This window comes from Procambarus clarkii, chromosome 1 (genome assembly GCF_040958095.1).
Source record: "Procambarus clarkii isolate CNS0578487 chromosome 1, FALCON_Pclarkii_2.0, whole genome shotgun sequence".
Taxonomy (NCBI): domain Eukaryota; kingdom Metazoa; phylum Arthropoda; class Malacostraca; order Decapoda; family Cambaridae; genus Procambarus; species Procambarus clarkii.
In genome coordinates, this window is record NC_091150.1 from 12,780,146 (window position 1) to 12,796,725 (window position 16,580).

Below are 16,580 nucleotides of genomic sequence, written 5' to 3' on the forward strand. Positions count from 1 at the left end.
AGCGGTCATGCCCCAATGTGGATTCGTCAAAACTATATGGATGGGGATACATATAATTTAGCAACACCTATTTTTTTGTTTGGCAACAATTGCCCAACTTTCAGCGAATATGACTCAGCCTTGATGCAACGACTTCGTTTCATTTCATTCCGTGCGCGGTTTGATTCTGAAGTGCCTCCGTCATTTCAATATTCAATTTTTCCCCAATTTCATCTCATGACTGATGATCGAAAGAAAAAGCATCTGACTGAAGGAATGATGGCACTCTTTATTCATGCTAACTGTCATGATAAACTCAATTCGCCCTGGTTTGTATCAATGAACCAGACTGTTAACTTTCTCACACTCCCAATTAACATTATGGAGGCAACTGAGTTATATTTACCAGAACGTGGAATTGTAGCCCAAATAATGGAAGAGTGCCATCTGGTAGAGAAACCATATAGTGGGTTTATTACCCTACATCGTCTATCAGTTCTTTTGCGTAGTTTCCCCAAGGCCCTTAAAAATATTTCATTGGCAGATGCTCATCTTTTTTTTGAAAATGTATACCAGGTATCATGGCTACCAATAAACAACAATCGTTTGGCAAATATTCCACAATCCCATTTACCAATTAATGAACCAACTATTAGTGTCATAGAGGGAATTTGTGAACAAAATTGTGAAATAAATGATAGAAATCTTGCCAGATTAACTCAAAATTAAATTAAACAGGTATTAAAAAAAAAAAAGTATATATACTCTATATTTATATGTGTGTGTGAAATGAAAATATACTGAAAAACATATAATGTTTTCTTCACCTGGAAATAATAAATCGTCCCCTAAACAACAAATTGAAACAGAATCTCCAAAAAATGGAGAAAACAATAATAACAAACATAACAAATTAGAAAACCTTTTCAATGATATTAAAAAACAAATAAAAACAGATTTAATTTTTTTTAATTTGGATGATTCGACTTTATTAAATTTAGAAAGTGTATGTAAAATTATTAAAAAATAATTTTTTTTTTATAAAATATATAAAAATATATAGTATAAAATAAATGTCCAGTTCAACTAGGAGTCAATTAATTGTTTTTAATTTCCAAAATCGTAATGGAAAAGAAAAATATTTCCAAATAAGAATTTTAAAAACATATTCAACTGGTAATTTTAATAAAAAGTTTTTCCCACTGTTAACAGTAAAACAAGAAATACCACTAAGATTGTTAATTCATTACTATATTTCACTTAATATATTTACAGGAGAGGGATTAGGATCAGTAAAAAAAGGGGGAATGAATTATGGATTAATTAGGAGATTCAAAAGAGCCAAAGTAAGAGAAGATAGAAACAGTCCAACAGAAGATGATGAAATTCATAGAAATGTCATACAAGATAATATTGAAGATGAAGTAGACGAGATCAGTGATCCTGGTCCATCTAATGGAAATAAATCTTCTTATGGTCTACTCCAGAAGGGTGGAATAAATGCCCCCTCTCATAGAAATCTCAATTCTTCTTCTCGTCCAAGGGGTATTCAAAACAATGGTACTTATATTTTCCCTCAATCGGAATCCAATAAAAATAACTTTATAGTTAGAAAAATATATCAAATCGCTGGATTGGGCTTTCCAGGATTCAAACTGAAATTTAATACTCGTTTCTTTGACATGAAAACTTTAAAACAATATTTGTCTAAATACATTGAACAAATACCTAAAAATTAAGGTTTTTCGTTAGAATATAAATACATAATATTATATATTAGAATGTTAACAAATTTATGGACATTTTTAATGGTAAAACAAGACCGGAAGGATCAAAAGTTGATTTATAAATATCTTATTAATGAAATTGGTAAGTTAAGAAAACATTCAATTTAACAATAAAAAGTATATAGATAATAATAGCTTATACATGGTAAATTTTATTGAAAAAGCAAAAATGTATAGTAGTGAATTATTTTACAAATTTGTTAGAAAATTGACGGACACTGTAATTTGTGATCATGATATCAAAGAGATCAATTCTAGAGATGCCACTAAATTACACTTCAAATTACTTACTATGTTTGATTCACTAACTGCTGCCACACATCAACAGGCAGTAGTACGTTTACAGAAATATATTTTGTACAGTGCATTAGACTATGATAATGCATCTTCCCAAAAAATGAATACTAATAATATTAAGTATAATTTCAGATATGCTAAGATCAATAGAGAGACTTGTGAAATTAATGACACTGATATCCATAGAAATATGGGTGATGATGATGATGAAGATTCTGATAATAATGTTGATGTTGATGGTAGTGGGGATACCCAAGGTCCCTTAGTAATTTTAAAATGTCGAAAAATTAGAAGGAAAGATAAATAAACTTTACTTATTATTTCCTCAAAGTTGAAGAGAATTAGTGACCCTTCCTCTTGAACCAGTGCCAGTGCCAGGGGCTGATGGGTGAGGGATGGATGACTGATGATGGGTAAAGAGTGATAATTGTATGTATGACCTGGGTATGGTTTTCCGGTATTCCATGATAATTTAAGTTTTTTTTTTATTCCTAAAATGAATATATATTGTAACCTTACATACTATATATTAAGTAAACAGTTTATTCAAAACAATATTATTTCAAGACATGGCTATCAATACAGATCAGATAACAATTAAAATTTTAGATTTATCACCTGACATGATACAATTTAAAATAGAAAATATAAATTTAGCTCTAGTAAATGGATTGCGGCGGATTTTTATAGCTGAGACTCTTACTATAGCCATTGATTGGGTTCAAATTAAAAAAAATACAACTATATTAAGTGATGAGTTCATTATTCATCGTCTAGGTCTAATTCCAATACCTTCAGATGAATTCATTAATAAATTAAAGATTCCATGAAAATGTCAATGTATTAACTTTTGTACGAAATGTGCAGTAGAATTTATTTTGGATGTTAAATGTCGTGAAGACAAACAATACCTCATAACAACATCTGATATAATACCATCTTTTCACAAAGAAATCCCAATTCCTTTGGTTAAACTTAATAATGGACAAGAATTATGCTTAAAAGCATATGCTATCAAGGGGATTGGCAAAAACCACGCCAAATGGAATCCGACAATTAATATAGATTTTGATTGCTGTAACAACACTTCTTCTTATTTTCTGGAAGATTGTAATAAACGAAAACAATTTTATTTCAATATTGAAAGTTCAGGTGCATTAAAGCCTGAAAATATTATGCTAATAGGCCTAGAAACTTTAAAAAACAAATTAACCTTCTTATTGGATAAATTTAAATGTTAATACTGTAAATAGAATACCAGACCGGGGTGTGTGTGTGTGCCAAAAAAAAATGGAATAATAAATGATCAAATATTTATTTTGCTTTTAATCATTCAATAAATGCATTAAGACAGAAATTATTGAGCAAGAAATTGATTAGAAAAATTTAGTTTTTATTAAATCATATTTCGTTTTAACCTGATTAGAGTCGTTTAATTCTATATCTTCATTTAATGTATAAGATGAGAAGTTATTATAAATCCAAATGAAAAGTACTAAACTTATCAAAAAAATAGGAATTATAATAATAATAATAAGAACAGTCGAATTGATATTGATTGTTTCTTGTGTGTCATTTGGTGTTGTTGAGTCGGTGGTTTCTTCTTTGGGAGTTTCTTCTGTTGTTTCTAAAGTTGACTGGCTTTCTTCGGTTGTTGGTGGGGTGGTTGCCTTAATAATTATTATTTCTTCTGTTGAGACAACTGTATATGTTTTCGTCGCTGTATCATTTTCCCATGGTGGTGGTGTTGTGGCCATGGCTGGTCTTTCTGGTGATGCTGTTGCCTGGCTTTCTTGAGGGGTAGATGCTGTCGTCTCCTCATGGGTGTCGTTGGTTGTTGTGGTTATGGTTGTTGTTGTTGTTGTTGTTGTCGAGGGAGGAGTAGTTCCTGTTTCCTCGTAGTCCTGGCTTTCTTGAGGGGTATAATGCTGTCGTCTCCTCATGGGTGTCGTTGGGTGTTGTGGTTATGGTTGTTGTTGTTGTTGTTGTTGTCGAGAGAGGAGTAGTTCCTGTTTCCTCGTAGTCCTGGCTTTCTTGAGGGGTAGATGCTGTCGTCTCCTCATGGGTGTCGTTGGTTGTTGTGGTTATGGTTGTTGTTGTTGTTGTTGTTGTTGTCGAGGGAGGAGTAGTTCCTGTTTCCTCGTTGTCCTGGCTTTCTTGAGGGGTAGATGCTGTCGTCTCCTCATGGGTGTCGTTGGTTGTTGTGGTTATGGTTGTTGTTGTTGTTGTTGTCGAGGGAGGAGTAGTTCCTGTTTCCTCGTAGTCCTGGCTTTCTTGTGGGGTAGATGCTGTCGTCTCCTCATGGGTGTCGTTGGTTGTTGTGGTTATGGTTGTTGTTGTTGTTGTTGTTGTTGTTGTTGTCGAGGGAGGAGTAGTTCCTGTTTCCTCGTAGTCCTGGCTTTCTTGAGGGGTAGATGCTGTCGTCTCCTCATGGGTGTCGTTGGTTGTTGTGGTTATGGTTGTTGTTGTTGTTGTTGTCGAGGGAGGAGTAGTTCCTGTTTCCTCGTAGTCCTGGCTTTCTTGAGGGGTAGATGCTGTCGTCTCCTCATGGGTGTCGTTGGTTGTTGTGGTTATGGTTGTTGTTGTTGTTGTGGGCACGCCGCGCCGCTCGAGAACACGCCCACGCAGCCTAGCGTCTACCGAAGGGACTGAGATATGCCGGTCCGAGCTCGGTTCAGAACAGTTGGCCGGACAGAGCGGACGTCCCCGACCTTCACCTCGCCCAGTCTCCTGGCTTTCTTGAGGGGTAGATGCTGTCGTCTCCTCATGGGTGTCGTTGGTTGTTGTGGTTATGGTTGTTGTTGTTGTTGTTGTCGAGGGAGGAGTAGTTCCTGTTTCCTCGTAGTCCTGGCTTTCTTGAGGGGTAGATGCTGTCGTCTCCTCATGGGTGTCGTTGGTTGTTGATATTACTACCAGTCTTGGTTTGGCTGTTGTTGAGTTGCTAATAAGAGGTTTAGTTATCTTTTTCTTTTTAGTTGTTGTTGTGTTGTAAGCTGCTCTCTCATTTTCTGAAGTTATCATTAGTGAGACAAATGTAGATGTTTCCGTCACTGTAACATTTTCCCATGATGTTAGAGGGTCTGTTGATGTTTTCTCATTTTCATCCGTTACAATTAAGTGGGAAGATGTAATTGGTGTAGTTGTGTTTTTCTTTTTGGACCACATACAACTTTTGGTAAATCCAACTATTAATATGAGTATTAGCACATTCATTTTCTTTTAGTGTCAGGAAAAGGTTGATATGTGAATCGATCAAAATTCACAGAAGAAATGAAATAAATTTGCTGTGATTTACTATATTTATATGGTCCACTAGGAAAATCGAGCACAAGACACTGCCTGGGTAGCAGGCACAAACCCCGTTAACAGCACTAGCCTGTGTGAGAGAGAGACACACACGTCCGCTCTTTCCGGGAGGCAGCGTGCCACTGTAAAGAAAAGGAGCCGGAGGATCTTTTTTTATCTCCTCTCTCCATGGTGTAGGTGCCGGAAGCACTCAACTATCTTTTAATATCAAATCTTGTTTGCTCCCAGTATGTGATTTACCTACCAATTTCAGAAGAATTTCGCAAAATTTTTAGGCAAATTTCCTTACAAATGGTGATTTACCAAAAAAAAAAAAAATAGAATTTAGTTTTGTTAAAAAAAAAAAATATAGCATATTGGAATAATACAAAATTCTATTAATTTCTTTTAATAATTTTTAGTTTTACATTATCATTTTTAATGTATAATTTCTTATTAGAACATATTAAGGAAATTTAATGCTGCTTCCTCTTGATTTTCATAATTAATACAATTCTCCTCTTCATTTAATTCTCCAACTAAAGGAGCTACTATTTTACTATTTTCCACATCTAAATTACACTTCTCTGCCTCTTTAAAATCGTCCTCATTAACTTTTTTCTCAATTTTTATTCGTTTGAATGGTGGTTCTTCTGCTGTGACACTTCCATTACATATATGTTCTTCTACCTGAACTTCATCTATTACTTTAGAAATAATATCTTTATATTTGGGCATTAGTTTCTTCCTAATGCTATTATTAGTTAAAAGAATTTGTTTAATTGCATCAGAGGCTTGATTTCGGATATTGTTAGCTGGGACATCTGAATAAAAAACAGAATCTAAATTACGTAGATACAGAATTATTTTGTTATTAAAACTCCAATTTCAGATAAACCAAATGAAATTAAAGCATTAACAGGACACGGAGATTCTCTAATTTCAACAAAGGTTTCACTTGAGTAAGGGATTCGGTTACGACCAATCCCATATATTTTAGAATTTTTGATGTAAACATTTCCTAGTAGCGAACCCATGTAAACTACATCTTCTTTAGGGTTGGCCACAAAAGGACAAAATTGAACACCTAAATTTATACGTTGACGCAAACACTCGTTCTGAAATTGTGGCTGTTTTTGTATAAGTATTTCATTACATTTTAAAGAACATTGTTTATCTTTATGACCATCTATATACATTGATGCGCTCCAGATTTTACCCTGGGAAGGTTTATCAATTTTTAATGCCTCAGCTATTGGTTGGATTAGATTTTCTTCAAATATTTTCTGAATATCTTCACCGAATTCAATATTTCCAATCTTATTAGGTACTAAGGCAAATTTTGTTCCTTCCGAAACTATAAAACATTTGACCTCCAACAACTTAACGGTTAAGCTAGTTAAATAATCATTGTTAATTCTATAATATTTCATGTTGTTTTGGTTATTTCCCTTGATTTTTTCTTCAAATACAGAACTACCGAGTTTTTCATATTGTTCTTTAAATTTAGTTAATTTCTCTAAAATATTGTTTTTATTCAACTCTCTTAAATTTTCGATGGTTATCAATTTTTTGTGAATATTGGGTGGCTCATTGGGAAGTATATAATAATTCGAACTTGAAGCTTTGTTCAGCATTTCTGCAATAATTTCCATAACCTCTTCATCTTCGTTGATGAAGTTGAGGGTGCTATAATACTTTTCTTCAGTTTGAAGTTGAGGGGGAGGAGGGTGAGATTGATAAATTCCATCTGTAGTCGTTGTTTGGTGATATATTGAGGTTGCATTTTTTGCCTGAATTATTGTTTGTTGTTGCTGTAGTTGTGTTGTTGCTGCTGGTGGATAGGTAGTAGAAGGTAAATATTTACCATAATATCCTGAGGTATTCATTGTATGAAAGAGTCAAAATGATATAATGAGTTATGAACTTTTGATATCCTAATTATATACTGACTGACTTTAAATATATATATATATATATATATATATATATATATATATATATATATATATATATATATGTTTATATATATATATATATATATATATATATATATATATATATATATATATATATATATATATATATATATATATATATATATATATATATATATATAACTTTTAATAAAATGTATAATATGAATTTTCTGCCAATGTGTCTCGCCTTATGGCGATAAATGGTAATATAATTAACCACCGATCATCCTCATTATCTATCTTATTTTGTTTATTTTCCATAATTATATCATACATATCACACTCCAAACTGTAAACAAAAATAAAAAAGGCTAACATCTCTTCGAAACAGTTAGAATTTAATGTGAATAAAATGTCTGTATTATTAATATTGCTACTATTCACCATTGAGATCGTTGGTACCAAATGTGTCAGTTTGCTTACATTACCAGAAAGAAAATGTGATATATTTTTTTAAATTGCTAAATTTTCGACATTGAGAATCAGAATCTAGAGTCACCCACATTTTTCTTTTGGTCTTATCATAATGAAAAGTTGTACGTAAAATAAAATTACATTCAGAATTTTTTTTCTTATTCTTCTTCTTATTATTATTATTATTATTAGTAGTAGTAGTAGAAGTACTATACCACCATTTATGTTTTCTAGTCAAAGACGACATATAAAATTTTGAATTTTCTAAACACTCGTAATGAAATGAGGGCCATATTGAAGTTATTTCAATGCAAGGAATATTTAACAAAAGCTCACAGGCACTCAGATTACAAACTCTATAACCATGTGCAACATGTTTTTCATAGAGCTGATATCTTTCATTTTTTTGATAATCCAAGCTTAAGTTTTCTATACTATATTGAGACGCATTTTCTGAATCAGCAGTCTGAATAAGAGCATTAACAGTTTGGCCTATATTTATTTATTTATTTATTTATTTATTTATTTATTTATGCATATACAAGAATGTACATAAGGAATGTGAGGATACAAATATGGTAATTACAGTCTTGTAAAGCCACTAGCACGCGCAGCGTTTCGGGCAGGTCCTTAATCTAAGAAAATTTTAAGGAGGTAAATACTTGCAAAATTATAGACAAAAAATGATAACAGATTACATGAAATGAAAAAAAAAGATGAGAGAAAATTGTAGGTACAGTATATTAAAGCACATAGGTAGCTAAGATTGATTGCAATGACAGCTTGAATGGTAGTTGACAAAAAAATTGGTAGGCATAATACAGCAGAAACAATATAAGATTGGTTGCAATGACAGCTTGAATGGTAGTTGACAAAAATTGGTAGTCACAATACAGCATATGGCTAGCACATAAAAGAAGACAGCAATGAACACAATGATAAGGTTGTTTGAAATTACATAAAAATTAGGAGATTGGGTAACACTAGGTACAGAGCAAATTTAAAGCTCAGTGTAGGAAAACTAAGAAGATGAAGTTAGGTACTTTTTGGTTTTGCTTTTAAATAAGGCAAAAGTTTTACAGTTTTTCAATTCACTAGGGAGTGAGTTCCATAAACTAGGTCCCTTAATTTGCATAGAGTGTTTACACAGATTAAGTTTGACCCTGGGGATATCAAAGAGATATTTATTTCTGGTGTGGTGATAATGGGTCCTATTACATCTGTCCAGGGAGAGTTTCAGAGCATGGTTTGCATTTAAGAACAGGGTTTTGTAAATGTAGTTGACACAAGAGAATGTGTGGAGGGAGTTAATATTTAGCAAGTTTAGGGATTTAAACAAGGGAGCTGAGTGTTGTCTGAAAGCTGAGTTAGTTATCATTCTGATAGCAGATTTTTGCTGTGTGATGATGGGCTTAAGGTGGTTTGCAGTGGTAGACCCCCATGCACAGATACCATAATTAAGATAGGGGTAAATTAGTGCATAATATAGTGAGAGGAGAGCAGAGTTAGGAACATAATATCTGATTTTGGAGAGTATACCAACTGTCTTAGAGACTTTCTTAGTTATGTGTTGAATGTGGGTGCTGAAGTTGAGTCTCTTGTCTAGGAATAGGCCAAGAAACTTGCCATCATCTTTATTACTGATGTTAATGTTGTCTATCTGTAGAAGAATTGCATTTGATGATTTGCTTCCAAATAAGATGTAGTAAGTCTTTTCGATGTTTAATGTTAGTTTGTTCGTTGACATCCATAAGTGGACTTTTTTAATTCATTATTCACAACATTATTTAGTGTATGTGGGTTGAGGTTTGAATAGATAAGAGTAGTATCGTCAGCAAACAGTATAGGTTTGAGAATAATAGAGACATTAGGCAGATCGTTTATATATATAAGAAATAGAAGAGGTCCTAAGATGCTGCCCTGTGGCACTCCAACGGTAATTGGTATAGTGGACGAAGTTGTATCATTGATGGTTACATATTGGTGTCTGTCACTAAGATAGGATCGGATGTAGTCAAGGGCAAGGCCTCGGATTCCATAATGCTGGAGTTTAAGTAAGAGGTAGTTGTGATTAACAGTATCAAAGGCTTTTCTTAGGTCAATGAAGAGTCCAATCGGAAACACATTTTTGTCAAGGGCTGAGTAGATAACGTCAAGGAGACTAATGATTGCATCGTTGGTGCTCTTTTGGGACCGGAAGCCAAACTGGCAGGGGCTGAGTATGTCGAATTTTACGAGGTAGGAATAGAGCTGTTTGTAAATAATTTTTTCAAATATTTTTGATAGAATGGGTAGATTTGATATTGGTCTATAATTGTTTATGTCCGCCGGATTGCCTCCTTTATGGACTGGCGTTACTCTTGCTTTTTTGAGGATATCAGGGAAGGTGTGACACTCTATAGATTTGTTGAACAGTAGTGCTATGGGTGGGGCAAGGGCATGGGAGGCTCTCTTGTACACAATGGACGGAATTTCACTGGTGTTCCCTGCCTTGGTTTTTAGAGAGTGTATGATGGACACAACATCTGCCGGGCTGATTGGTGAAAGGAGAAGAGAGTTTGGATAGCTGCCTGAGAGATATGTGTTAATATGTGTCTGAGTCTGTGGGATTTTACTGGCAAGATTAGCACCAACCGATGAAAAGAAACTATTAAATTCATTTGCCATTTCTAAATCAGTTGACGGTATATCCCCATCCTTGTAGAGTTTTATTTGGTTATGTGAGTGTTGCTTAGTTCCTAGGATACTAGAGATAGTTTTCCAAGTGTTTTTCATGTTGCCTTTTGCTTCATTGAATCTATTCACATAATATGCAAGTTTTGCCTTTCTTATGATACTGGTAAGCATTGATGAGTACCTTTTAGCTACTTCCTTTGAAACTAGACCAATCCTAACTTTCTTTTCATATTCATGTTTCTTGTTGATTGAGTTGAGAATGCCACTTGTGAACCATGGATTGTTTAATCTTTTGTCAGTTACTTGCTTTGTAAGAAGGGGACAATGAAGGTTGTAGAGGCTTAGAGTTTTGGAGAGGAAGAGGTTAGCTAATGAATTTATATCATGGGTATTATTGAATTCAGAATCCCAGTTAATATTGTGAAGTGCCTCTGTAGGATTGTCTAAAGCTGATTCACTGTGTAGCCTAAATGAAAGTTTCTTGCTTTTTGGTGGTGTTATGTCCATGTTCGCTATGAGAAAGGTAGGATAGTGGTCAGTTGTTCTGTCGTAGATTATACCAGATACAAGGGGAGCTGTTATGTTTGTCCATATGTGGTCCAAGGTAGTGGCTGATGTTTGAGTGACTCGGGTAGGTTTGGTGATAGTGGGGATTAGCATACAGGAGTTCATGCTGTTAAGGAAATAGTCAACTTGAGAGCAATTTTGTTGACTCAGGTCAATATTAAAGTCTCCTCCCAGAATGATTTGGTTTTTGTTGAGATTGTTGTTTATAATAAGATTCCTTAGGTTGTCTGAGAAAGAAGCTATGTTAGTATTAGGAAATCTATAGATGGCTCCAATAGTCAAAGAGGATTTAAGGGATTTAATTGTAAACTGAGCAAAAGTATATTCACAGTAGTCATCTCTGTCACTAATAACACTGTTGCAGATAAATGTATCTCGGTAATATATAGCTGTGCCACCACCTTTTTTATTAGGCCTACAGTTATGAATGGCTTTATAACCAGCTAAGTTATAGAGTTGGGTATAGTGTTTATTTAGCCAAGTTTCTGTTAAAATAATGAACGATAGATTAGTACCTAGTGCTGTGAGTAGTGCATTTAAATCGTCAAAATGTTTACCAAGTGATCTAACATTTTGGTTATAAACTGATAGATAGGTGCTATTTTGGAGTTTGTTTTTAGCCTGGTGTGCTGTGAAATACTTGCAATAATGATGATCAATGTGCTGGTTGGTATAGATATGAGACAGAAGATTTTGATCAGGATCAATATCAGTGTGCATAGAGATGCAGAGGAATCACGATACAAGATACACGATAAAGCAAAACACAAGAATAAGAGCAGATACAATAAAATAGTAACAATTTAGAAGTAAAATAAAGATCCAATAGATAGCCAGGGAGGACACAGAAGTTACATAAAATAAAACACAAAAAATCAGTAGAGACTGACAATATAAATGTAAAATAAAAAATAATAAGAAAAATAATAATCATAAAAAAAATGATCTTGAAGATAATTAGCTTAGTAATGGTTAATTAACAGGGTAATAAAAAGCCCTAGGTTTAGTGACAAGGGGATTAACTAAGAACAAATAATTAAGAGTATAAAACAGGCAAAGATGACAAACAAAAAATAAAGTAAAAATAAAAATAAAAATAAAAATAAACACCTTTGGAAAGGAAAGGCAGAGCTTAAGTACACTTTGGTTGTATGTGAGACTACAAATTATGTTCTGGTTATTCAGCTGATATCCCACAGTCATCCAGGAAAGAAGTGAGGTGTGCTTCAGTGGTTATGACATAAGTTTTTCCAGAGTCAGTCTTCCTAGCTATTATTTTACCATCGCGCACAAAACAATGTTTAATAGCAATGGATCTATTGCGAATTCCACGTAGTTTAAATAAGAGATTTTGTCTGAATCTGGTAAGACATTCGTTCACATAAACCTTGGATTTCATAACGACTGCAGCAGTGATAAGGTCTGACTTGCGGGAGCAGCTATCTAACTTCACGCGTATCCTTCTGTTGTTTGCACCAGATGATTTGGTACCCACTCTATAAGCTGACTTAATGTCTCTTGCTTCGATTGAATAATTCAACTTAGCACGCAATTCCTGGATCACGATGGCAGTACAGTCTTCTCTGTCAGTTTCATGGGGAAAATCCTGTGATGAGATGATGACAGAATCAAGGAGCTTAAGTTGGTCTGATTCGTCTTGGGTTGCAGTGTGTTGCTGTTGTAGGGAGTTAAAGTGGTTCTCTAACTTTTGTAACATCTCTTCTTGCTTCTTAGAGATTTCTGCTGGTTTAAAGTTAGTAACCGAAGTCTGAAGAGAGCTTAATTCATGTTCGAGGTGGCCGACTCTGGCAGACAGATCTTGGTTAGCCTTGTGCATTGCCAAAGCATCACTCTGAAGCTTCATTATCAGGTCCGACTGCTCTCGGATTATAGACTTTTGGTCATCATGTATTTGAGTCAATAATCTGAGCCATGGATTATCAGCGGGACGCTTAAAGTCAGTACATGGGGAGGCAGCTCGTTTAAGTTGCTCCATATGGTTACATAACTGTTGTAAGGCTCGAGTCAGTGACGACGCTTCAATCAGCTGGGAAGGTTTGTTATTGTTGACACAGGGAGGGTCGGTACTCCCCCCGGTAGCCCCTAAGGGGGAGACAGCCGCATTATTCCTGTTGCTAGCTTGGCTGGTTGGGTTCATCCTGATAGGTGTGCTATCATTCTTTACGGCCTTGCCGAGCTTAGAATTGTTTGGCATGGTAGCAGCAGATGGGGTAGACTTGTTGATATGGCAGCAGCAAACGTCAGGTTAGCTTCCTCCATGGAGCAACACTAAAGAGGTCGAGATGAGGTAGTAGGTTAGGTTTTGTCGAATATTTCGGTCACATTTAGGTCACTGGGTACTTAGCTGCCTTCTGGGGTTGTTACATCATGTTAGGGATGTTGTGGGCTCAAGGAGCAGCTGATAAAGTTGGAGGGGGAGCAGGGTCGTCAGGAGCGGATGAGCGTTTGAGCGTATATGAGAAATTAATCCCATTAAACGATTAATTATTTGTATTTGGGGTCTATATGTAATAGCTGGACATAGACACACACTCTTGGGTAAAGTTAAAGCCCTTGGTACTAATGGTACCATTGTATAGTATGAAATATGAGTACCACCTTCTGCTGTTATTGTACCTGGATGAAGTTGCTCAATTTTAGTTCCCAAGCAATAATGAATGCAACTAGTTGATTTATACATATGAAGAGATCGAATTTTAATGGTACTCAAAAACCGCTGGTGGTTGATCTCATCATTTTGATTTATTATTTGATTAAACCATTGTGTTACTTCATTTCTAATATTCTTAAAAATGTGAGCTGGGTCATTGTCCCGTAAAATCATAAGAACATGTTGCAATAAATTTGTTAAGTCACGATGATTACTAAGGTTGATACGTTTTTTATAACCACTGATTTTACATTTATTGCCAACTTGTCTTTCTTGTATAGCCATATAATGTTTTTTTTATTAGCACTAGAACACCAAATGCATTTTCGAAAGCTAGTTTGAGATAACATGTAGAAGGTATATCTTGTCTGAGATTAGTATTATAACGATTAGCCAATTCATCTCCAGTTCCTGCTGAACGAGATACCTTCAGAAATAATGAATCAGTGTCGCCATATAAAACTGTCGCTCCAATTCCATTTTCATCTTTAGTATAAAAATGTTGAGCCCGATTAAGATGATACCGACCATAACCAGTAACCATGCATGGGACCAGTTCATCTGCGAGTAGTTTAATGGTCGCCATTGCCCTATAAATAGAATTTACCATAATCTTAAGAGCGTTAGCTTGAGTGGTCATTCCTAATTTTTTCATAATACCTCGTTCATTTACTAATTTTTCACATATCTGACGTAATGGTGATTGAGTGTATGGTTTTCCTCATTGGACTTTAACACTAACATAAGCAAAATAAGGATCTTCATCCATAATAAGTATATGAAATAAATTTTCATCAACTTCTGGGAGTTGACAACGTGAAATTCGAGTCACGAACCCTCGATTTAAATTATAGTCAATAATTAAACTAGGATATAATGAACAAAAATCCAAAACAAATATTGAATGAGTATTAGAAGCTAAATGTACTCCAATTTTCGGTTCAAGAACTTCAGCGCCTTTGTAAGTGTTTTTTCTACCTGTATCCAAATGATCCTTTTGTTCGATGGAATGTCTAGCGTATCGATTTTGTGGAAGAATACGACCTATTTCCCATTGAGATTGTGAATAACAGTTTACCTTATTAATGAGATGTCCGTCAATAGGAGCCGTATAAATTCAATTAAGTAAATTTATAAGGTAACGTCTCACAATAGCTGTAGAACTGGCACCAAGACAATGGTATGGGTCAAGGTCGCCCATACGAGATAAACCCATTCTAATTCTAATAGTATTAAGGTGCCTACTCAATTGAGTGACCAGATCCACATCTACAGTACAATAATCTAGAAAATTTTCAAAAAAAAACTATCCGGTTCCTCTCCATTGTCTTCTAAATTTTTATACATTTTATTTATAGCTACAATATTAAAATCTACTTTATTGCGGCCCATTATAGCTTCTGCACAAGCATCTAAACTATCAGAAGGTGGCTCAAGAAACTTACCAACTGGAAATTTTTTTTTACGGCAAATCATAACATCTACATCTAAAATCCAAGGTGGAGTCATATGGGGTACGGTTCTCATATCACAATATGACCTTAAAGTGTAAGTGTGGAAAAATAAATGTCCAGGTAAAAGACCATGAAATAGTGCTCGTTTGAAGAGGAATGGATGGTCGTATCCATCAGTGTTATAACCAGTAGCGAAAATATGTTGAGGTTTGCTTAGTAACTCCAAAGATCGAGAAAGAGTCTGTTTTTCTGAAGAATATAATTCAACATGGATCGAAATTTCTTGTTTAGTTATCATGGAAAATTCTCTATTTTTGTTTTGAGAATTTGGATAATATACAACCAAAAGGGTATTTATATCACTTAATTCAGTTGGATATTGGGCATTCATTACAGTTGCTGTCTGAAAAGAAGTAACAACTAACCTATCATATGAACTATCCCCTAGAGGAATGGCACCAGTTAAATCATGCCGACTAGTTTCTATATCAAATGAGAGGATCCGATATGGTGGAAAAAAGTTATCGATATCCCCACTCACAAAAACAAGTTGATTGTCATGTACTTTAAATAAACCCCTAGATTGAAATTTTGGATTGTGTCGTCGTTCACAGTCAAAATAACATTGGTATGAATTAAAATATTTACCCATAGCATTAATACCAAATGGATGATAGTTATATTTTAGAAAGTTAAAGAGATCCATACACCTACGATAACCTCTACAAAAAACGCGAGCGGCATAACCTCGATATTTTTCCAATTGCAAATCTTCCAATGAGGCTTCGCCCATAATCAAATGACCATTCTGACTATGTTCAGCTTCAAGAGTATAATAATCTATCAGCCCACAATTATACAAAAATATCATAGAACGATCAAATAGTTCACGTTGTTGTGTAACTAAAACTAAGTGATCAAAATTTGATGCATCAAAAATTACTCGTATAGGGTCTTGTGGTACTATATTTTCACGATTTAAACCACTATCTTGAATTTGACTTTGAGGCACTGGAATCCCATAAAATTCTTGTTCTTCAACATTCCATGAATATATCCACACATAATCTAGCATGGATAATTCAACTAGTTTGGGTTTCATATTTAAGTTTACAAGAAGAGAAAGGTAGAAGAAGGATAAATATACTGTCATATATTTTTTAATTTTTGTTTTCTTGTATTATAATACTATAATATTCTTCTGCCATATAAATATAACCCAATTAGTTTTTTTATATAGTGAAACATTTTACATTTGTTTAATCAATTTCATCATTACTTGACTTGATGATAACACTTTCAAATAGTACAGTCAACATTTTTAGTTTGTCACTATTTAATGACTTTGCATGCTGATTAAGTATATCTGTTATTCTAATGAATGATATTGATTTAGTGTCAGTCATTAAATAATCCTTAACCCATTTATTTTTATCTGGAGATAGATTGGGAAAAATAATATGGACATAAA